This window comes from Corvus brachyrhynchos, unplaced genomic scaffold (genome assembly GCF_000691975.1).
Source record: "Corvus brachyrhynchos isolate BGI_N302 unplaced genomic scaffold, ASM69197v1 scaffold101, whole genome shotgun sequence".
In the NCBI taxonomy this organism is placed as follows: Eukaryota; Metazoa; Chordata; class Aves; order Passeriformes; family Corvidae; genus Corvus; species Corvus brachyrhynchos.
The window spans coordinates 23177852-23202914 of NW_008237239.1; the positions used below are offsets into that span (position 1 = coordinate 23177852).

General features: G+C 40.5%; 1 long non-coding RNA gene across 1 annotated transcript; it reads right to left on the reverse strand.

Annotated features, from left to right (window-relative positions):
- Positions 1-6755: 6755 nt before the first annotated feature.
- LOC108445639 lies at positions 6756-24855 on the reverse strand. The gene is made up of 2 exons (XR_001860585.1): positions 15910-24855; positions 6756-13591 (listed from the first exon to the last, which is right to left on the reverse strand). It is a non-coding gene; the product is annotated as an uncharacterized LOC108445639 (long non-coding RNA).
- Positions 24856-25063: the final 208 nt, after the last annotated feature.

A 25063-nucleotide genomic window follows, 5' to 3' on the forward strand; every position in this document is an offset into this window, starting at 1 on the left:
ATATATACACAAACACCCTTTCTGACTGACTTTTGGCAAGTGCCCACAGATTCTCCACAAGGTCACTTCCAAGATCTCCTCAGGATGTCACACACTGCTCATTCTTCTTCCATTCACTCTTGTGAACCTACTTTCCTAATCACAGCCATCACAGGGTGTGGAATTGATTTATATTTATATTTATATAGCAATGCACAGGCAACCCAACTATAATGAAATGGTGATGTGGCATTCCTAGCATTGTTTTTCAGTGTAAAATTCAAATAAATACGCGTTACTTCATTTACTTTTAAAACTCTGTCTCATAATTCTGCATAAACCAGGAATTTGGAGGTTTTTTCTGCAAAGTCTGCAAGCAGCAAACATCCCTGAACTGCATGTGCAAAGCAAGCTCAGCATCTGGTTTTCAAGAAAACAACTCTATTATGTAAAAGTACCAAAGATTTTTCTCAAAATCAATCAATTCGTAGTCTTCCCTCCACCTGTAAGGCCAAAGCAATATTATACCAACAGAAGTCTGAAAACAGATTGCCAATATTAATTAAGGTGGTATTGAAAGAACATCCAACATGAGCTTTTCCTTTTATTTTATTGAAATCATTGTCTTGAAACAATTCTGAAATTAATCAGGTAAGAGCATACACAACTCCCTTCCAGTTCTATTTTGGATATAAAACCCACACCCCAACTAACCAACAGAGAAAAAAATTTTAAAAATCCAATGGTTTGCATCTTACTAACTCAGATCATGGATATGACAACCTCATATCTGCATGCAAAACACTAAGTAGATTTCCCAAAAAATACTGCTAATTACAAACAGAAATGGCTTAGTTTTAAAATGCAGCAGATCAAGCAAAGAAATTATTTCAACACAGGTCTCAAACAACATAGATGCCTTAAGGTCTCAAACCTACTGTCTAGTCTGGACTCTTCTCTATACCTACCTTGTTAGGAAAAAAATCCTGATACACATTTTTCTGCAAAAAAACCCCAGTACCCCCCAACCCCCCCAAAAAACCCCAAAATCCGAACCACACCTAAACTTTTCTCCTCTTAAGTAAAAAAGACTGAACAAAAAAAGGCATCAGAGAAAAAAATTAGTTTTCAATCATGGCTTTTCTGATCTCATGCCCCTAATGCACAGCATTTCCTTTGTTAATAAGTGTTAATATACATTAATGGGAGAAACTTAAGTACAAAAACACTGATGCTGGCAATAAGCTGTGTCTGTGTAAACTACTAAAGCAAAGAAAAGCCAAATTTTGATGTTAACGTACATTGGATTCTACTGAGAAGATACTAAAATCTGAAATTGTGAATAGTTGTTTACCAACCTCAGGGTGTGCTTTCAAAGAAGCACAGCTAAGAATATAATGGGTTATTGATTTCACATGGACACAGGTTCCAAAATTTGATAGCAAAACTCTATTAACTTCTCTACCTGGGCTGGCCAGCTACAGGCAGCAGTAATTGCTCTCCTTCCAGTCCTGCATGTACCAATTTCTAAGATTAAAGAAAATGTAGGCAGTTAATTATACAGTGGTATTTCAAAACCACCTAAAACTGCAAAGCAACAAGTTATGTTTTACTCAGATTTCATTCAAAGGTCTTTAAAAAGAGGCAGAAATTTCAAAGTATAGGTCATATTTGAAAAGGTGTACCGTTATTCTTGAAGAGCTCGTTCTCTCTACAATGTAGTAAGCCGTTACATTAGAAAGTTACAATATACCCTGAATAATTTTTTTGGGCAAATTTGAAGTTTGCAATGAGGACAAGGATAACATCTAATTTCACAGAATATTCTGAGTTGGAAGGGACCCTCAAGGATCATCGAGTCCAGCTCCTGGCCCTGCACAGGACACCCCAAGGATCACACCATGTGCCTGAGAGCGTTGTCCATGTAACTCTCATCCCTCAGAATATCACCCAGGGCAGAAATAAAGATTCTACAGTGTTTTAATCATTATGTATATTTGCTATGAAATGCGAAAAGAAATGCAACGTAAAACCCAAACATGGAGGGCCACTGAAAATAAGCAAGCAAGCAGAAATCCCAGGCAGTGACAGGGAAAGTGAGGCATTCTGAAAGATAAAATTATGGAACACTGTGGGAGTTTGTGATGATAATGAAAGTGGAAAATGGAATGCAGTGCTTTTATTGCTTGCAATTCCTCACTCTTCTTGAGATTTCACCTTGAATGATCATAGAACAGGGATCCCTAGGCCATCCTCTCTTGTGGAATGCACAGGGATACAAACAGGGCACATGCAGAGTCATTTTAATCTTAACACATGCAGAACCAAATATATCAGTTATTCTGAGATTACATGAGGAGAAGAAGAGCAGGAAATGTAGACTTACCAGCTTCAAAAAATAAAGGTACTGGCCATGATTCCCTTGAGTGATGTATTTTGCATGGTGGATGATTCCAAAAGGAAGCCTTTAGACAATTGTGCTTGGCAGCTGGCTCTGGAATCCTTCACAGAAGTAACGGTGGGATCACTGTGGAGTTCTGTATCTGTGCTGGATGGCTCAGAAATGATGCAGTATTTAAAGAAGCCACTTAGTCACAGATGGGTAGATTGAAAAACACAGACATGGAATGATAGGTCAGGACTCTGTAACGGAAAGGATCTGGAATGACTTTGTCTTATTTCTCACGTATTAAAGAGAAAAGAAAGTGAAGCACCCATGTGCCCATCGCAGACAATCCCAATAAAAAGTCTTGACAGAGCAGACACTTTGTATCTTCACCTTCTGAATTTGATTTGACATCACACAAACCTCTTTGAGACAGAGCCTTTCACAGCATGCAGTTCAGAGCGCCAAGCAGACATCAAAAATGTCCAATGACATCCCTGTCAAGAAGCAGCATTTGATTTCAAAGTATCACTGAATTTTAAATACTAAATACAATCCCATAACATATTCTCATTTATCTCCATCAATGTTTATGTCTTACCAGCTATAAATCCACTTAGCTGAAAGAGATGTGAAATAATTTCTTCAACTTTGTTATTCACAGACAAATGGGAGGCTGTCAAAACACAGAAGGCAGTCTTCTGATAGTTAAGGCTTTTGACTTTGATCATGTGGATATGCTTTTTAGTAGCCATTCCTACAACTTACAGCAGAGCATTTGTATACTTACCCAGAATGTTCTTGAAGCCTTCTGAAGTCCCTTCCTTTTGTAGTGTTGATTTTGATGCTTGCAATTATTCACCATGCTGAGATAATGATATAAACTCTCTGCTGAAGGGTTCTGCTTGTGCCATTCAACTACGAAAAGACAGAGAAGTTACCATCTGCAGATTTAACATTGCAAGGGAAAAAGCTGTAAGTTCTGTTCTGTACACTAAAAATGTCTAACTCTTAACTGCAGCCAATTGTCTACTAAGAATTGTTAGGACTTTGTCAGGGTAAAGACCACATTAATATATTCTACATGCGATTGTAGTGCTCTTGAAGGATGCACAGTCATACGTAGGATGAGATAGAATAAGCAACTCAGTTTCCAGTAATTACTTGAACACACTTTAAACTACTTCAGCTCTGAGAAACAGAGTTGTCAGAGAGGCAAAATGCTATAAAGAGCACAAAAATGTGTTTTCTTACATTTTCCCCCACTTGTTATTCTGTGCAATCATTTTAAACAATTTCAAAGCCTGCCTGAAAATTCTTGGTTTATGATATCAACATTTTCTGTATTGCTTCCCTCTTGGGATCTCCCTTGATGTTTTGTTATTATAATGTTAAATTTTCAGGACGGATATTGCTTCCCTTTCTACAGCAGCACACAGACTCCTGGGAGTTAAATATAAACTTTCTGAAATTAACTTCTACAGTTCAAGCACCATCACCACTTGAGATGCATTTCTTAATCTTGTGACAATGCAAAGTTTTGGTAGAATAACTCTGTTCCAACAAGTAGTTCCCAGTCTGGGCATGGGTTCAGACACTGTTTTCACTCTTTTCCATAGTAAAGAACCATGACATGGGTTCCTGTAGAGTTCCTCAAACCAGATGGAGAAGGTTCACACAGCAAAAACTTCAGCTTTGCCTCTCAGGGAATTTTGTCAAGGAACTGCACTTTCCCTGCAGTACATATTTTTTCTCTTACATAATCTCCTATTCTCTTTTTGGGCATCTTCTCCATATAAAATGAACATTTTGGTCTGGAGCAAGCTTCAGGGTAGTGGCTGTACTTTGAATGTTGCTGAACCTTCAGCAAACCATGTGTAAATCAGGTCTTCTTCCTTCCCTGATCAGTCCCTTCACCATAAAATAAGAGTGGTTGGCATGGGCTGCACATAGGTCTGTTGCTGAAGCTGTATCATAAGATCACTGTGTTTACACAAGGGATTCAAAATAATTTAAATATTTCACTGCAGGTGGAATGAGTTTAAAAAAATCCCCCAGTCTTGAAAGTCATAGTAAGCAGGGGTAGCACATACCTAATTCACACATCTTAAAAAAACACAGCTTCAAAATTCAAAATAACTGAGACAGTTACACTCGAGACAGAGGACGTTCTAAACAAGAGCAAAGAATGACGATGAAAGTGGAGGAGGCAGAGCAGCTGAATGACTGTTCCTGAAATGTTATACCCAATAAAGAAGTGACACAGGAAAACCCATGCCATTCATCAGCCTCAATGACCAAATTACCTGCACTGGAGTTGTGATATAATGGAGCAGAAAACAGAGAAAGAGAAAACTTGTAAAAACCCTGTATTTCTTCTTTGATCTGGTTCTTGTTAGAGGGGTAAAAGAATTGCCTCTAGTAAGGCTCCAGCTGGTGTTATTTTTATTTTAGACTAAGTAAAAATACTCAGAGGTCTTAAACTCTATTTAAAAGTACACAACATTCCTATGAATTTCAAAATGGAGGAACTCCGGCGATTTCATCTTTGCCGGCTTTTCAGAAAAATGGTGTCAGAAAGATCCGAACAACAGAAATGCCAGAAGGTCTTGGTTTTCAAATGCAAGGTTTCCTCCAATACTATTTTTGACAGAAGTTCACAGTCTCTGTAATAACAAATCTTAATTTCACCTTCAATATTATTTCAATATTATGGAAATTTTTAAAGTGAAAACTTAGGACAACCCCAATTGAAAAAATCATATCTTGTTTGGAAGAAAATATTTTGGTATTTCTCTTTGTACTGATTATTTTCTTATTAGCAGGTGGGTTTTTTTCCTAAAGAATTCCTTTGGCTCTGTAATTTTTTTATTTTTACTTGTAGGATTTTGTTCCATTTGTCAAGCTGTTTCTGAAATCTAGAAGCAGCTGTCTTCTTTTTCTGAAAAAGGGGTCTTGTCATAGTAACGTGACTTGGTCTGGTTAAGTTCCCATTAACAGATGACCTGGTCAGCCAGGTCAGAAGTGAGAATAATATCCATTGGTTAAGATTTTTTCCTCGGATGTTCTGATAGTAGCTCTGCAAGCAGGCAGACTGCTATAAAACAGTTTAATAGAAACACAGTTTTCTTGTGTTTATTTGTCTGATTTATGCTCTTTCGAGATCAATCTCTCCTGGAAAAAACATGGTCAGCAAAATAGAGTTTAGCACTGATTCCATAAAAGAGAGCAAACGCTGATGCTCACGAGTAAGTCCTGAGAGGGAGCAGAATGTGGCTGATTGTGGCACTACAGGGGCACAGTGACCAATTATGGGCTGTGTATGACCAATTAAGCACTGGAGCAGTCGCTGTAAATAACAGCACTCTGGTAAGCAGCAGTGGAATTACCAAGGCTGAAACCACTCTCCACACATTGGCAAGAACCACAGTCAGAGGCAGGAGAGCTCTGAGGTACCAAAGGGTGTCCTGGTGGCTTTTATCACCAGCTGCTAACGGGCCCTTGGTGAGCAGTCAGGCCACAGAAGAGTTACAGACCTTGAATACAAAAGGCATCAAGGGAGATGGCTGGAACACCAGTGCCGCTTTGCTTTTGATATCCCTGATTTACTTTGTTGTCTAAAGGTTTTATTAAAAAAAAAAAAGAAGTGAAGGACAGTTTTTTAATGCTTAAGAAAATCCTTAAGCAATTAAATATAGCACTTTCTTCAAAAGGCCTAGTCTTATTTTCTATCCTAGCAAGTCCAGAGAGCTGCTATGTGTTTGGTCTTTCCTGGATATTTTTTTTTTTTAATTTACATAAAATTCCTTTAAACTCTCTCTATTCTTTGAAAATAATTTATGTAAATCTCAGACGATTTTGTCTGTATTAATATAAACCACTTGTTCAATGGCATAAATAACTGAAACCATGAGTAATCCAGAAGCTGAGAATTTAGGACAACTGAAATAATACCAGAAATTCCTGTGTTTTACAGATAATTCCTTTGAAATAACACCATTAAAATATGTCACACTAAGTAGCAGGAAGGACTAAGATGACGAGAAGCAGCACTGAGTTTTATGCCTTTGGTAGTAGCACTGGGGTGTCCAGAGGGAGGTTTGCTCTTCAGGAGAAGCTCTGGTAACAAAATCTTCAACTCAGGTTCTGTGGGGGAATACACACCATAAAAATATAAGTGGGCTAAGACCACAACCTGTTTTGTAACAAAGCCATTATGTGGTCTCCAAATCAAAACACTCTTTTTGGGGCTGTGATTTGTGTGGAGCCATGTGTGCACCTTGGTGTGGAAGAGAGAAAAGACAGCAAACAGCCAACATCCAACTCAAGTGTGCTTGCCTTTCATTACCCGTGTTTGAAGTATTCTTGTCAATGACTTCAAAATGAGGAATAGCATAACCAAACTTATTTATTGCATGAATTAACTTCAAAGAGCTTGCCTCAATATGACATTTAAGAAATATAAAGAATTTGAACAAGTCCAACAAAAAAAACCTTTAGAATTGCTTTTCTTAACGCATAGAGACAGTTTATAGAAGGGTTGCCATCTAAGGTCATATGATTTCAGGACATTAAAACATCTCAAAAGACAAGTCTGATTTTGATTGAACATACTAAAAGAATATTCTGCAGTTGGGTCATTTAAAGTGCCCCAACTGAATGTTGATGAACTTGCCACCTACAAAAAATCTGATATTAGGGAAAACGCTTTGTATCTGCTAAGCATTAATGCATGAATGAATAAAAGTGGCTCTGACTAATGACAAGCAAAGACAAAAAAAATTTTTTTTCAGAAGATGACTCATCATCTATTACTTTTAATGATGCATTCCATAAATGTCAATTTTTCAGACTTTATGCAATTAAGAACTCAGTTTACTCAATTTGTTTTCCTATTTTGGCAGCTGTAAAATCAGGCAGACACAGTCTGACAGTTTATGCCTTTTCCACTTGTCTGTTCAAGTGGAAGAAGTCCATCAGCCTTTCCCTGTCCTTTACCCTTAGGTACAAGTGAAAGATCTAATCCATATACTTTCAGCACAGCCCAAATCCACAGAAAGAAATCTCTTCCTAACACAAGGACTAATTAAAAACCTATCAGAATCATCTCAACTATAGGATACATTTCCACTAAAGGGGAAACCAATCTCTTGTGAACAGTTAACAAGATCTTTTTCATTATACACAATACAGATATTATTTACATGCTAATAAAGGATGGTCCTAAGGAGAATGAATAGCTGAAGTGTGATGGGATTTTGTTTACTCATCTCAACATGAAGATTGAGTTCCATCGTCTCATTTGGTCCATATTCAGCCTGAATTTAGTGCAACCACTCTCATTTTGCAATGGAACACTGTATTAATTATTATTTTCATCTTACTTATAGCAAAAATCCCCAGTCATAAAGCAGAATCCACTGTGCTTGGCACTAGACAAACATCAAAATAAAGCTCAGGTTTCCCCAGATTAAAATTCTAGTCCCCTACACAGCAAGATGACAGGACCTTAACAATTTTATCAGAGTAAGTCTTCCATGCTGTTATCAACAGTTACTCTGGCATTTGTATAATGGTCTTTGTTGCTTTAGAAAGGGAAATAGAACAGAAATTGGTAAAGTGTACAGCAGGAGATCAAGTTATCCTTAATTGTTTTCCCAGGAAAAAGCTACATTCAAACTGGTCTTGTTCGTCTGGCTTCCTCTAACTTTGGTTTTCCAGACTAGAAAGTAGGTTTTCAACTCAGCAGCTTTCTAAACCTGCTCCCAAGCTTTGCCTCCCAAACTGGATAGATGCATGAAAAACATATCTGAGGCAGAGACTTATTGTACCCACAAACATCCCTGTGCTGACCACATCAATGGACAAGGGAAGGACTGTGGACATCATCTCTCTGGACTTCTGTAAGGCCTTTGACATGGTCCCCCACAACATCCTTCCCTTTAACTTGCAGAGAGATGGATTTGATGGGTGAGCTGTTTGGTGGACAAGGTATTTCTTGGACAGTCACATCCAGAGGGCAGTGGCTTGACTGAGGTGGATATGAACTAATCATTAGCATAAAGTGTGTAGTTAAAGAATGTCAGTCTGACAAAATTCCGTTTAAAAGTTTAAAATTTGCTTATCTGTCTCCTGAACATTCCCATCACAGCAATCATTAATTGACACATATACACACATATTCAGTAACAATGAAGGTTCCCAGAACTTTGAGGAGCAATGTAATGAAACAAGACCATGATTTCTTCAGTTAATTTTTATAATGTGGAGTGTGGTACTGGCAAACATAAAGTACGGTTTCAAATATATGTGCAATTCAAACCAGATTCAACCAGAAACAAGCATCTCCCTCTAAAATGGAATGAAAAAATATTGAAATGAATGTGTAGGAGAATAATGTTGCATATTTATCTAAGCAAGAGGTTAAAATCCAGCTATCAAGTTTTTACTGATATTTCCAAAACAGCCAGAAGAATGTGACAAATTCACCACTAAATATTTTCTTCTGTTTATCACTACATAATTTTCTGGAATGAATACTATATAATGTGAACAGTACTAGCTATTTCATGCAGTCTTTATAGCAACAAAGAGAACAAATGGAAGAATTAACTTGCCTCCTAAAATTCAGTGCATATTAGGAAGATATTACCAGATATATTCTCACTTTTTCTAAGGTTAAATAAGCAAGAATAAACAAAAAAATATATTTAAAAAAAAAGAAGATGTTTAGTTTCTTTAGTAATTTAGACATAAGAACCAAAAGACCTTTGAATAATCTTTAGATTCTGTAATTCTTTAAATTCTTGAATGCCTGTGCAGGAGTCAACACAGTATTAAGATGGCATTTTATCATACACAGTTGTTGAAAAAATATTACTGTAATTGGTTAATTTCATTTTATTTTTCATTTCCTTTACACAAAATTGGAAAATAAATTAAAATTTAGTAACTTAGAATGCAGCTGTCTTTCATGTAGCCATTTTGGCACTAGTGTTAATTCCATTCCTCCTAAATTATGGCCTGCAGAAAACTAGTGAAAGAATCAAGAGAAAAATAGCAATCACTTTCAAAAAGAATTTGTCAAGCATTTCCAAATCTTCATTATCAAAGACTAAAAGTATGAATACTGATGGCCTCAGTGGTGGCAAAAAAATCACTGTGTTTTATTTTGTCTACCAATGCAGCTTTTGTTTAATTTTGAAGAAGCTTACAGCTGCGACACCCAGAGGGTGGTCACCTTAACACCTTCTGGCAGCAAACTCCTAAAAAACCTTTTCCTGAACCTCTGCCACATCTTGAAGGTAGGCAAACAGCATCTGAGAACCAAATCAACAACAGGGCAAGCAAATAGAGTTTGATTACCCAAAGGGAATGTGCACACCTGCGTGAAAGGAGATTAAAATGACAAACTAAAGTAGCATCATTTTCACATTATGGACTGGAGCCTGACTGGCAAGAACACAGTAAAGTGGCAATGGGTAGATGTACTTCTGTAGAAACCTTTTTTATCTTTCATGGCAGTACGAGAGAAGACTGGATACTAAGCAGTAACTAATGATTTTGAATGAACTATTCTGTTGTTTAGCCAAAACAAATAGTAGATACTTTATTGCAGACCTTTTGGAACACATCACTTTGTACTTAAATCAAGGCTGTACCTAAAATTCCTTGTAAGCATTCTCAAGGCAAAGGAACAAGGCTGCAGCCTTTTTTTCCCCAGCCAGATTCCCAACACTTACTCTTCTCTACCCATTTAGTTTTATAAAAGCTTAGTGTCTCCACTGGTAGAAAATACATTTTCCCCATTCTAACAACAGTAATTGCAGCAATTTCTAAGATATACCTGTGATTTTCTGACATTCAAATCAAGTATCTCAGAAGTTTAGCATCCAGCAATAATACAGTTGTGTAAATTATGCAATTATCACTTAAGCCATGCAAGTTTAGTGTCATACTAATTCCAAAATTCATTGATGCTAAAGACAAAAAGGACTTCAAAGTTGATTTGTCTTCAAAGACGTATAAGATCTGATGAAACATCATGGAATGTGGTGCTCATATTCTTAAAAGGTATTATTTTTAGTGCTTCTTTTAGGATTATCACTACTCTGAGCTTCTGGTCAGATGCCTTAGCTCTCTAATCTGACTGAAAATTAACCTGGCAAGGAGATAAATACACATATAAAGTATTTTAATTAATTTTCAGCTGAATTAGTGAGACAGTCTAACATGCTGGCCATGAAAACACCAGGACCAGTGTGATGGAGGGGGTGTCTTAGAGCCTGTTGTGTTCAGGGTGTAGAAATTTGTCAGAAAATAAACCCCCTGTGCTCCAGCTGGTCCTAAAAGATCAGTGGGCTGTGACTTCTGGTCACAGCTAATTCAGCACTGTAACTGTGCTCAGTAAGGACCTGCACGATCCAGATTCACAAATAATGTGGATTATTGAAGGAACAGAAAAGCATGCTCAGAATTGCTGGTGATAAATGAACTAACTACAGACATGTTAGCATGTGTTGCCACAGAAAGTATAGCAACAGAGATCTAGTAACAATATAAATATAGAAATGAATATTCCCACCTCTGCTCCAATGCAGTTGGAGGTGCAAAGTTCACCTAAAGGTGTCCCCTCAGGAGAGGAGGAAGGACACAGTCTGTCAACCGATCCTGAGCAGAGGTGTCTTCTCCTGCTGTCCTTTTTGCCCCAAAGCCCCCCTTTTATACTATAAATTTTGACTCTTCCCAGTGGGGTGGAACAATCACATCTTACAGCTGGAGTTTTGGTGACTTTCGTCACACATGTGTGACGTGTCGTCTCTTTTTTTTCACTTGCATTCTTAGGGGTGTGAAACTTAATATGGAAATAGAGCTTAATGAGGGTCCTGGTTACTTTCTGTCAGAATTTATAGCTGACATAAAAGGTAGAATAAACACTTCAGTCCTCCTCCACATGCTGGGGTGGCAGTAAAGGCAGTCTGGCCTTCACCAGAGAGTCTTTGTGCACATCCTTATCTCCTTATCAGACCAGGTTTACAACAAGGCTTGTTACACACAGTGAAGGGAGTGAGGCCACTGGCTGGTATAGAGGTGCAGGCGCTCTTCTGTGCCTCACATTCCAGACATCCTCAGCCCTCAGTCCTCAGCCCTTGCTCAAGCCTGGTGCAAGATAAGGAAGGGGCTCAGCTCAAGTTTCCCTCAACGAGTCTCCTCAATTCTTCACCAACTTAAAGTTGACTGTAGAATTCTGACCATTTACAACACCAGGAAAGGCTGAGAGTCCTTATGCAGCCACTGTCCCCTGCAGCCAGCCAGCCATGCATCCATGCATCCATGCATCCATCCATCCATCATCCTTGCACACTGATTGGGGGCAGTTTCTTCAGAGCTCCCTAACTCATGGCAATGGGAGAGATCAGCTTCCACTCAGGGCACTAGAAATGTGTCAGCTCACTCAAAAAGCTTTTGAAACAGCTCCAACAGCAGCCAGCCTGCTCAGGCTTTTGTGCATCCCAGTGGGATGCAGGGGATGCCCACACTGATGGAGGAGGGAGGCAGGATGAGCACTCTCACAGTTGGTAGGTAACTATTCTGCTCAGTGGTACAGCAGTTACAGACCATGAGCTGAGAGTTATGAATTAAAGATCCTGACAGTTGGAGAGGGGATGAACTAAGAGGTGAATTCATGTGCAAAGGGGTGGAGCCTTTGTTTGTCGTGTTTTTCTTTCCCAGTGAGCTAATGAGAGAAGCTTAATTTACAGAGTGTCTTGTCCTGCAGACTTGAGAGGTCCAAACAGATCATGACAGATGTGCCTTACATCTTTTCTGTGGGAAGAGGAGACTTCATTTTGCTGTGTAACAGAGGATCTGCTGGGGAACAACCTCTATGTCCCATTCATGAAGCAGCCAAGTTAATGCAGCCTGAGCAGTGTCACTGTCATTACTGTGAAGGCACTTCAGCACACTATACCAGGCTGAGCTCCTGACAGGCAAAGAACCACCTGGAAAAAAGCAAAGCCAGGGAATGTGACACCCAGATGGCACAGGTTTTGCATGTGAAGATTCAGCAAGGTTTGAAGGTGTACAGGAGCAGCCATGCAGCAAACCCAAGGGGTAGTTGGGCTGGCTGGCCTCAGAGAGCCTCAGTGACTGCAGGAAAACACTGTCATTCATTACTTTTCCTGAAAACCAGTGTACACTTGTTATTGCCAATACCTCTGCAAAAACCACTCACAAAGGCTTCTTCAAGAAATCTCTTCTCCACTGCAGAAGAGAAGCACTGGAGCACAAGTTTCAGAATGCTTTTGCCTCAGAATCCAGGCCTGCGCTTGCACAGCCGTTGTTGTTCTGGGCAATAGGCAGAGAGATCTGCCGGGATGAGCCATGCTTCTCACAGAGATATGATGGAATTCTGTTTATTCTACTGTCAGTCCCATAGTTATACCCTAATTCCCCAAGCATGCACAAGCAAGCTCCATGCTATTGGATCACAGCTGCTGTTCACACAGCCTTTAATAGCAAGTGATTGGTTACAAACAAATATGAACGTGACTGACTAACACAAGTCTTCCTCTTCCTGAGGTCAGCACCTCCTTCTTAACAACCTGTCGACTTGCCACATCAGCATTGTTCTTCTTTTTCCTTAGTCAAGGACAGTTCATGAACATAGCTTGGGTTGTGCACGTACATGTCCCTGTTCACCCAGCCACTCCTCTACAATTCCCTCTTTTTCTCTTTGCACAAGCCAAGCCCGATTAACAACGTTCTCTAAAGCCTTTCGTATGCACCCAAAAACACAACAAAATATCCCGAGCACGATGGATGCACACTGCCTAAAACTTCTTGTCTCAGGCACTTGATAACATTCTCGGCATAAACTACCTTGCTCGTCTATGTTCCAAGTTCCCCTAGTAAGCTGTTCCCCACAGCCCCCACAGCACAAGCACAAGCACAAGCTATTATACCAGCGTAAACAATTTCTGCAGCGGTTAGCATGCACACTCGGTGACTGTTCCCAGACTCTGTGAGTGGTTGTCCAAATGTGAGGTTGTCAGCCACCAAGCGAAGGTTCACTTCCCAAAGGTTGGGAACATCTGCTGTACGTGCCACGTCCTGGCTCAGTCGGTCACGCACTCGCTGGAGCCTTTTGTGTCAACAGCAGGACTGGGAGCAGGCTTGGTCCATCTGCTAGGAACCCGTATCAGTCTGGTATCTGTAGAAACACAACTATAACCTCGACTGTTAAATAACAATGGAGCTGCCTCCCCCCAGTGTCCCATCCGTGGGTCTTTATAACAAATTTGTACCCCTGGGTAGCTTATAGCTTAACATGGCTGTTATGTGTGACTACGGGGGGCTGTTCAGCATCCCCTGCCAAACTCAGAAAATTTAGAGTGAACAGTACCTGCTGCAGCCTAACTACAGGATCTGTTTGCTCAGTACCCTTCTGTTTAGCTAAATATTCCTTGATTGTCTGATGGGCCCGTTCTACAATAGCCTGTCCTGTAGACACATGGGGGATGCTGGTATTATGCTTAACACCCCATAGTTGTAAAAACTTCTGCACTTGACCCCCCACATAAGCTGGCCCATTATCAGTCTTTAGGGAGTCTGGTATACCCATAACAGCAGAACACGCGGTCAGGTGGCGAATCACATGGATTGCCTTCTCTCCTGACTGCGCGGTAGCCCATATCATTTTGGAAAAAGTGTCTACACTGACATGTACATATTTTAGACGCCCAAATTCAGGCACATGTGTGACGTCCATCTGCCACAGTTCGCATGCCTGCAGCCCCTCTTGGGTTTACTTCGAGGTCTAAACTTGAGCCATGCTGGCTACACTGTGGGCAGGCCCTCACAATCCCATGTGCATCAGTGTTGGTAATGTGGAACTGTCTTTGCAAGGCCTTGGCGGATTGGTGGAACATAGCATGACTGTCATGGGCTGCTGCAAAAGAGTCTTGAGGTGCCTTCAATAACGGGCTAACCAAGGCATCAGCTCGGCCATTGCCTTCGCCTAAGCCTTGGTTGGAGAGGTGGCCTCTGATGTGCAGTATGCTGCATGGCCCAGTCCGATCATGGATCGCTTGCCGCACTTGTAAGTGTCCATATACTCCAGTCCCTGTCAGCATGTCTGGGTTGAGGCCATATAAGGGGTCATTTTGTTGTCATGGGCGGTGGGCCTCCATTTGCACTAATCTTTTCCATTCCCTCTCCCAATGAAGGAACTGGGATGGTGTCAACAGAAGTTTGGCCAGGTTAGTGCTGTCCGTAAGGAGAGTTGGTATCTGCTGTAAAAATCCACTCTAAGGCCATGCAGGCAGCATCAGATTTTATTCCATGATCTGTTACAGACTTCTTGGCCTGCTGTAGAACTTTCCAGTCGTGTTGCTCATATTGTGGCCCATTTTGATCGAACACTACAGGGCATGTGATATTCCCTGCAGCGTACCAGTCCCCTTCTAAGATAACATCTTTTATAATTCCGGACCACCTCTGCCCCAGCCGAGAGGTACGGGGAGCGCCTGTGGCGCAGGGCGGCAGTGTTGTGCTATCCAAGTCGGGAGGTGGAGGGGAGGGCTCGACTTGAACCCATTCTTGTAGTTGCAGGGCCGTCTGGGCCACGGCCTTCGGGAGTCCCGTAAGACCTGCTTCAGGTTCTTGTTTCCGATTAAGCTTTTCCTCCATAAAGGACAGAGCGCGATCAAGACGATGTTCCATCCGGCGCACGGCCTCTTCAATCTGATGGGCCCATTTCCCCAAGGCCTGCTGATCCCCTCCAGGCCCCGGGGCCGGGGGCAGTTCATTGACCACCTCCGGCACTGGGACACCATCGTGGGGCAGCGGAACGCTCCGTGGTTCAGGGCGAGGTCCGGCCGGCAGCGGAGCGGGAGGGGCCGGGCAAGCAGGCTCGAGGCGCGGCTGACAAGAAGGGCCGCCCGTCGCTCCGCCCATTGACTGCTCAGCCCTGACTTCCGCCGCTGCCTCCAGTTTGCTCTGAGGCGTGGTGGCGGTAACTTCCTCTTTCGGCTTTGTTTGCAAGAGCTCTTTCTCCTGCTCCTGTAGGAACTCAGTGACAGTCTCAAAGTATATCTCTGCTTTCTGCCCTTTTGTTGCGCTCGGGCTTTTAAACAGTCCACTCAGCCCCCCGCCCTGCGCAGTTCGGGCAGGAGCGACAACCCCAGCGGTGTTGCAATTGCCTCCACCGCAGCCGTGGCTGCTTTCGATTCGGCTTGCATATTTCTCAAGGTATTTATAACAGTTCTCCAGGTGGGCCCTAAATTCGCTATTTCTTTCCCTTTTCCCTGGATAGTACAGTCCCACAGGTGATCCCCTACTTCCCTCCACTCGGCTGCATTGAAGAGGGGGGGGACTCGCAAGTGTCCATGCTCCCGCGCCCATAAAACGAGCTTATTTAGATCCTTTTCCTTGACTTCCTCCCCTCGCTTAGCGAGGATACCGAGGAGCAGTTGTTGCGCTGCCGCAAACTCTAAATCCATGCTAGCAGGGTATCACGGAGGGAAGGTAGCGACCCTTCTTACCGGCCTGACCGACGTCCTTTGACCCGCGGTCCACACTCTCCGCCCGCAGGATCTCTGTCGCTCGTCGCCGTCACCCTCCTTTCGGTGATCAGCGAGCGTATCTTCCTCGGAGGAACAGTCCCTGTTCCGGCGCCAGAAATAGCCAGAGATCTGCCGGGATGAGCCACGCTTCTCACAGAGATATGCTGGAACTCCGTTTGTTGTCTTGCTGGTCACATAGTTACACCATAGTTCTACGAGCAAGCCCCATGCTGTTGGAGCACAGCTGCTGTTCTCGCGGCCCTGAATAGCAAGCGATTGGTTACAAACAAATATGCACGTGACTGACTAACAAAAGTATTCCTCTTTCTGCGGTCAGCATCCCCTTCCCAACATCCTTGCCACATCAGCATTGTCCTTTTCCTTTTTCCTTAGTCAAGGACAGTTCACAAACACAGCTTGGGTTGTGCACGTATACATGTCCCTGTTCACCCAGCCATTCCTCTACACTGGGCCATACTTTGGTACTTCATCACCACTTTAATAAGGCAAAACACTGTTTTTCTTTGGAGGGGGTGCTGGTTTTGCTGCAAAAATACATAGGATTTTAGGAATGTCTTCACTTTGTAACAGAGAGGAAAACCTTTGCTCCATCTGTTCCTATAGTAGCTGGCTCATAACTCTTATAACTCCGTAGATATTTATCCATGTCATTCTTGGGATCACCAACACAGTGGGACATTCATGAGTTACAGATATTCCTTCACATGAGTACAATACAAAACATTCAGTGAAAATCTGTACGATTCAGGTGGATCTAGCAGCTTTGCTCCTAAGTGTGTTCCAGTTAATTTTTGGTTATATACACTGAATGCACTATTTAAAGATTTAAAGACTTTTATGTAAATATATTTGAACTCATGTGTCATACTGGAAAACTGTCACTCCTCTTGACATTCCCCAACCAGTCCAGAGTGCCCTCCAATTAGATTTGCAATGTTCTAGGGTCAAAATTCTTTTAGAGACATTACTTCATATCCCCTAATGCAATATATTACTTTAGGAAACTCTGCATGTGTTCATTTGAAGTTTGTTGGCTTTACTTGGTTAGGAGCACATTATCCTTCAATCAGTTTTGCAGTAATGTGATTTACCTCAGCACAGATTTCCCACACAGAGGGAAATTATCCTACCTAAATCTACAAAACATTGTGTCAATACAGTCACGTGTAACAAAAAGAGGTGAAACGCTGGAAGTTCATGTCAAAGCCATGTGGAATATTCCTGGTTACAGGTATTAACCAGATTCATGCAATTATTTAAGCCAACAAACAAAATCAGAACTGCTTCTCAAATTAATTGCATCCAGATTCATAATAGCACTTAGAGAATTTTTTATTCTTGGATTAAAATGGAGCATTTTTCATCTGTACCCATCCCAGAACAGTAGGATAATACTGAAAGTCTCAGTTCTGAAGGGCCATCCTTTGTACATGTTTCATAACCCCAAAACTTTTATAAACATAAAAATCTGCAGATCTAAATTAAGACATAGATCTTAATGCTTACTTCCCCCCCCCTCCCCAGCATTCCAGTTTTCTGTGTTCTTTTAAGTGCTTAATGTTAATTACAAGTAACTTCAATATAAGCTTTACATGTAAATCTCCTGTGGGTAGCTGGGAAAAGCGATGAATTTCCTGCAAGGATTTAATTATTTGTTATGTCTCTCGAGATTCCATTTTCTTAGTATGGCACCTGCAACTGATTCACCAAGACAGATTTATTAATGTGTTTGAAGAAATAATATTTTATTTGAGTGTAAGCATTTCAGATTAACAAATAAAGGCTTTGTCACCATTTACATCTTCAGGAAAGCCATGTATGGTCAAATCAAGTGTGGATGAGTTAGTCCTGAGCAGAGTTTTACATTCCTTTTCAGATTTCTGACAGTCTGGCAGTTCTGGTAAAACACCCCTACATTTCTTAAAGATAATTTTGTTCTTTTAATGATGAAAAAATTTTATGATCAATAAGAAACAAGTTGAAGGCTATAAACTGTATAGGCTGGGGACTCAAGAAAACTTATCAACAGATTGACTTCAAGATACTGAAGTACCAAATAGATTTACCTTTAAATAATCCACTTTGGTGGATCATCACTTCAGTGAGGATGTAGTAAAGTAACACCTGACTATTTCAACTAAGTTTTTGCTTTATTACTGAACTTCCTGTAGCTTGAAGCTTCTCCCTGTGGGGCAGAGACATGCTACAGATATTTTTGAAAGAAGTTAATGAACTCATTTACTGTTGGCTTTACTCAGCACTGCTATGGAACAGTTTTTACCAAAAATTAACATTCACCTCTCAACTGCAAGGTTTCAATGCTGCAATGACCACCCTCCAGTCAGATTTTGGTGCCACACGAACCAAGGAGATAACAATAATTTGATGTCTTTGATATCATGTCCCACTTCATTACAGCACCAAACGTTCATGTTTTGACTATGCTTATTTTCAAATTTTGGCCTGCACATACCAAGGTATTTACAATACAGGTAGAGACTAACAAATCATGCATTTTTCAAGCAGACAGGCTTTTTATTAGTTTCTCCATATTTTTTGCTGGCAATTGAAAAAATCAAGCATTTTGATTGACCATCAGCTGGATTTCTTATAGAGATTCCTCATAAGATTTGTCAGTTAAGTCCTTAATAAATGATTGATTATATTTTAGACCTTGGCAAGTCAGTTTTGATCCTTGTACCTAAACAATAGGCAGTTTTTAATGTTGTTTCTATTCAAGAAAAATGAATGGTGTCTTCAGCCTTCTTCAGTTTTCCTTCCTTTTTAGCTTTCCCATCTTGCTGTGCTCTAAAAGTTAATGAAATGAGTGAGCCATAGTCATCCCCTCTGTATTCCCCAACGATGTTCCACCTCAGGCTTTAACAGAATGAGCTTGGGGGTGTAGTTGGAAGAAGGTCTGTCCAGATCTGTCTCTGCTTCTTATCAGAGATGTGAGCTATCGTTGTTAGAGGTACTAATTACTCCTGCATGGCTACTGCAGCCATAGCTGCTTCTGCATCAAGAAAATGTTTTACCTGTATAGAATTATTAGTGTATTTGCCCCCTTGAGGCATGATTGAAGTGTTTTGGTATCTGTCTGGTGTGTGTAAAGAGTTCATTACTTCTCATTTGGAGCTTGACACTTCCACAATTGTGCCAACTCTGCCTGTGGACTGCCCTGATCAGATCTGGGGCACTGTTGGTTGTTGGATTGGTTTGAACCATCTGTTCTGTACTAAACAGAGTGAAGAACATGCAGGTGATGTCTGAAAGTGTTGATTGTGGGAATATGATCTCCTGTTTGAGTGGCAAGAAGTGGTGAGGGAAGAGCAGCACACTGATCTCTTGGGATGTGGACGGATGAAGAAGGAGAGGTTTGAAGAGCCAGCCTTGCTTTCAGCTGTCTCAACAGCCAATTCTCACAGTATTTCCCTGCTGAAACTGCTTCAGACTGTTAGAAACATGGTTTATGAAGTAATGCTACAGGAAGGGAATGTGCCATTTATCAAAACAGGATGTTCTCATGTTGTCAAAAAAAGTAATGTTACCAACCCTTCAGAAATAGGCTAAACTTCCACATTCATGCTGGATCAGGATTCAGCAAACCTCTTCAGCACAGGCTGAAATTTAAGGTATGGTTGTCCTTGCACATCTTGCACTTCATCTTTAATCCAGAGAGCACAGGGACCTGCTGCCACTGTGGATATACCCAGGTCTAAAGATCTAGGTGGGTTTGGAAGAGATCCCAGCCACTGGGATAAGACAATGCTCTTTCCTTCCATTTCCTAATTTCAAGTGGCCTGAGCCCTGACAATTTCTCTAGGATCCACAATTAGCACAGGGCTTATTGTGGATCCTAGAGAAATAGGATAAAGAAACTGAGCTCAAGGGATCAGCTAAGTTTGCAGCCTGATAAAATTATATTCAGCTGTTGTTTCCTTAACTCCCACAGGAATGAGCAAACCTGGCTCAAAGACTTAGTACACTGACTTTCAAATCCTAGACAAAAGACACTGTAGCCAATGATTAAGCCTCTTGCAATTTGAATGTGAAGCAAGGCTAGATATTTACCTCTTTCAATTTTCTCTACATCATACACTCCCTTTTTTACATAATATACAATAGCAACTGACACTTTGAGCAGCATTTATTCTTCTGTGCACTTCGTTAACATCACTGAAAATGTAATATGCAACACAATTTCAGTGGTCCTTCCCGAATTTAAGTATTTGCCTTAAATAGTTCCCAAGGTTTAGAATGGAATGCAAATAAACCTTTTTTTTTTTTTTTTCTCTGGAGAGGAACTATTGGGACATCAGTCCCTTTTTTAGTGGGAAGTGGGAGTATTTAATTCTGTGGCACATGGGCTGTAAGCTGGTAACATATGAAATGAAGATGATGGAGGTGGAAATCCTGTCAGACACACTTCTCCCATTGCACATCTGTCCCTTGTCCACCACGAAGGCCAAATCAGAGGAAGGAGGGAGCAGCTCTTCCTTGACACTTTTAACCAGATGTCAGCAGAGAGCAGCATTTCCAAGTGGTGGATACAGAGCAGGCTGGGTTTTGCACGGAGCACCCCTACTTTTGCAGATGTTCATTTGCAGTAATCTATTTTGATCTATTAAAAAAAAAAAATAGATATATTTGCAGTTCATAATGAAGCTTATAACACTTGATAGTTTTACCAGGTTGTTTATTATCTTGGCTGGGCTTTGATGATGCTGTGATTTGGAAGCATGTTAAGGAAATGGAAAAGGGGGACCTAAACTGGGAAACCAAACAAATCTGGTATTTCAGTGATACTTGTAAATCAGTAAATCAGGATTGAAAACCTCTGTTCTTTCTTGGCTTTCAGTGTTTTTTTTTACTCTGTATTAACATTTTGGTGGTTAAAAATAAGAATGGTCTTGCTGAACTGGATTTTTTAGATGACTGGATTTTTGTCTGGATTTAGGATTTTAAAAAATCCTCAAAATATTTTTTCAGACTCCTTTATACTTTCCATAGATAGCGTATATAAAAGATGAAGATTAAAATATTCAGAAATTCTTGCTTTTTCTTGTTGACCTCCTTACAAAAATGTGTATTCCTTTATCTAAATTGTGCTTATAGCAGTAAGTGCACTTGCCTTTATCGTTTCCCACTATTAATATTTTCAAAGCAGATAAATACTTAATTTGCCACTTAGTGCACAATTAACTGTTTTTAATTTGTCAACTGCTTTTAATTTGCAACACTGCAGAAGCAAATACTCAACCACCACCTGATTCCTAATGAGGCGTGCTGATCTCGAGGATGCAGCTCACACTGGGGGCATAGTGGGGAGAGTCATTGCTGCAGATTTAATTCAATAGTTGTTTTCTTACTGTTAGGATGAAGGATATTGTCCTAGCTGTACCTCCATCCTACTAAAAGTCTGACTGAGAGGCTACTGTTAGAATCATATACTGTGCAAGTAAAGTTAAATACAGAAGTGCGTATGTTCTTGAATCCTTTCTAAATCTGTGTGCCCAGAAGTCCAAAATCAAATCTTTAAAAATAGTGGCCAGAATTCTGCTAATTCTGGAGGCCAGAATTAGCTTGTGCACTCATAAATTGAGGAAAGTTCTGCTGCATGTGCAGTCCTGGGCAGATCTCTGGGCCTGGGCAGCTGTGGCTGTTGGAAATGCAGCACCATTGAGAGGTTAGAGGTGTTGTAGGAGTGGTCCAAAGCCAAAATATTGTAGTAGAGTATAGGAGCCTTTAGAAACTCCCTTCAAGGGTTAATGTTAAATTAGTTCTTGCACAACTGTTTCTTTTTTGCCAGTGAGACTTTGGGGAAATTGGGATGTTTTGTAAGACTGAAAATTTCATGTTAGCCTTATGTGTAGGCAGGCACCCTTCGGTTGGATAACTTTGATATACACAGGATAATCCTAGATTTACAGTATTTTTATATAGGGCATTTTAATTTGGTTTTTTTTAGGCTGGCTTCTTCCTGGGAAAGTGTTATATGAATACATTTTGATTATTACATATTTACTGACTGTGCAGTGGTGGGAGTGAAAGTCTTCCTCCTAGGAACCTTGTAAGGAAAACTTCAAAGGCTGCCTTTTATTGTGAGGCCTTTTCCTGCAGGAAATATTTGATACTGAGTAACCATGAAAATATGGGACTTTAGAAGAAAAGTGGTTTTGCTTGAAATCCAGCTACAGACCTGCCATTGTTGGCGGAATCTCCTTAATTAATTGTTTAATGGTGACTGTCTTGAAGGGAAACTGAAGGAGAGTCCATATTGCTCTTAAATACTGTACCGAAAACCTTTGAAATGGCATGACAAGGTGCAGTCCAGGATTCTGACTCTAATATTAGAAGGAGTAGAAGCTATTTAGGGAGATCACACAAACCTGCCTTCTGCTGTCCATCTCCCTTGTCTTCCCCTCACATCCAGAATTATGGATCGTGTATGTTTGGGACTGTAGGGCTGCTCTGTACCTGTTTGTGAACCTGCTGACCATGAACTTAGCTTTTCCCTTTTTGAACCTCCTCATACCATCATCCTCCTCAGATACCTCTGGCAGGAAGCTCCAAAAGTTCACAATCCCCAGCCTTCTGGCACAGTTCATTTTTTTGGTTCCTTGTTCTTTTTACAGGTGATGAGGAAGGCAAATATTTTTCTGAGGCTGAAGAGACAAGAGTGCTTTCTTACAGGACACTTCAAATCATGAATTTTTTAGATTGGGTTAAAACCACATGTAGGGTATTTTAGTCTAAATTCTTTATTTTAAAAATTTGATGTTTGTCTATCAGTTTCCTCTTGATGAATTTTGAACTAATTGATCCCTTGCATCTAAACTTACATGTAGAGAGAGCTGTAGACGTGAACTTCTCAGCTTGTGAAAAATAAGGTTTTGTGTAATGGAACCTCGATTTTTATCTGTTCTGAGCCATGAGAATGGTCTGCATCCCATACACCATAGAGTATTTCACCAGTAAGGACCTGCATTCTGGCTTGCATCACAATACTTGCTGCTAACAGTCTTGTTTAATTAGTAGGTGATTTGAGAGGAAGCTGAGAGGAGGAATGCAAGCAAGGAAATTGAAGATGGAAGTATTTCTGGGGAGTGATTAAGGAGTATTAAAGCACATTTTAGGAAACTGCCAGTCTTCATTAGTTTCAGTACAATTTATTTTGTATTTGTGTATTTTGCTCTCTCACCTCTTTTCAGAAAGCAAAGCTCTTTTTAGCACAGAACTGCACCATCCACTTTTACAGTCTCATTCTCCACTCCTTTTTTTAGATTTTTCTGGCAAGTTTCTGTAAGAAATATTCTCTGCTCTAACTGTGAGACTGTGAAGAAAGGGTTTATAGAGCAGTTAGCTCCTCCTCCTCCCCAAACCAACCTACAGCTTTGAAGAGAAAGTCTCCATTCATAGACTCAAATACAAGATCATTATTAAATACCACAGTCCTTCTTTCCAGGGAGGTTTTCAGTTGTCTTATATCTTGGAATAACTTTTCCTATTGGATTGCACGTTATTACAGAGAAAATATAACTCATAATGAATGAGGGCAATTACTGAGGAAGATTCTACTGATCTACTGGGCTGAGTATGATGACAGCAGACCAGTTGTGCAGTGCTGTGTCTGAGGTAGAGAATAGATTAGTTAAAAAAAAAAGGAAAGAAAGCTATACAGTCTTGACCCAGGGAAGGGTAAACATGCAAACATCAAGCTTTATTCTAGTGCAAAAAATGTATTTATGGGACCATGTTAACATTTGGCCATTTTATACTTCCTCCAAGAATTCCAGATCTGAATTTCTCAGTGTGACAATCTCATGATGGAGATGAGGACTTGCTTGTCTCTTCTGGGCCATGTTGTTTCTTGCATTTATGAACTGCTGTGGAACAAATTTGTCCCAGATATGTGCAAGGAAGTGACTGTGGTCTCTGTCAGATAATCAGTAAATTTATTGATATCTAGATAAAATTTTTACACTGTTACCTAGACAGTAAATAATCACTGCTCTGTTATCAGGTCCTCTCCCAGTTTCTCCCATCTTCCTGAAAAGTGGCTGCTGTTCCTATTCTTTCTCATTAGTCCCTGAATAAAAACATGGAATGTTCATGGACAGCTTTGAAGCTGAAGGTCTCTGAAAGAGCCATCCTGAGAATGCTGAGGTAGCTGTGACATCTGGCTCAGACTGCTGGTATGTCAGGAAAACTGCTCTTTTTTCTGTCAAAGGCTTGAAATCAGCCTTGAGAAAAACAGGCTGCTAAATGTGCATGCACCAGGAGAGAGAAGTTATAAGTAAATAAGCAAAATAAGTACAAAATAAAGTACCAGGAGAAAAAAGAAGATATGGAATAGAGGGACTTTTTTGCTATGTATTTTTTATATGAACAGTGCTCCCCCTGTCCTTCCTTTTGTGCAATGGAATTCTGGCCTGGAAGAGAAACTTCATGAATTGTGTATTGACCTTTCCTGCTCCTGTAGGAAGTGCATTCATAGCCTGTGTCTGCTGCTAGAGCAGAAAGAGGGTGGCAGAGATACAGAGACTTGGGAACAAAACCCTAAACATGCTGCATCGGAACTGACAAGACAGCAGATCAGGCTGTTCCCTGATCAAAGTATTTGTCCGTATGGATGTTTGGCAGAACTGTTCTGCACTCTTTTTTCATTTTAACTAAATGCCATTATCATTCCTTTAGTAAAGCTTGATCAAATTTCAGTGTCAGTGTGAAATTCATACAAATTAATTTCTTCTCAGTTTGCAGGTACCAGCAGCACAGAAAATGCCCTCAGAACTGGCCTTGTCAAACTTGTGGTCAGCTCAGCTGGCAGACCATTTCCTGCTGGGACCTGGAAGGCTGACCAAACATTATACAGAGGCCAGCAACAATTAGCACATAATATGGTAACTCTTACTAAAACAAATAAACAAACAAAAAAACCAAAACCAAACCAAACCAAAAAAAAAAAACCAAAAAAAAAAAAAAAAAAAAGAAGGAAAGGAAAACAAAAGCCATGTAGACTGAGATTTTCAAATTAGCATCACTTAGTGATGTTGAAAATTTATATTCAATTTTTCCATTTTATGAGAGCTGAGCTTTTTCCCTAAAAGGC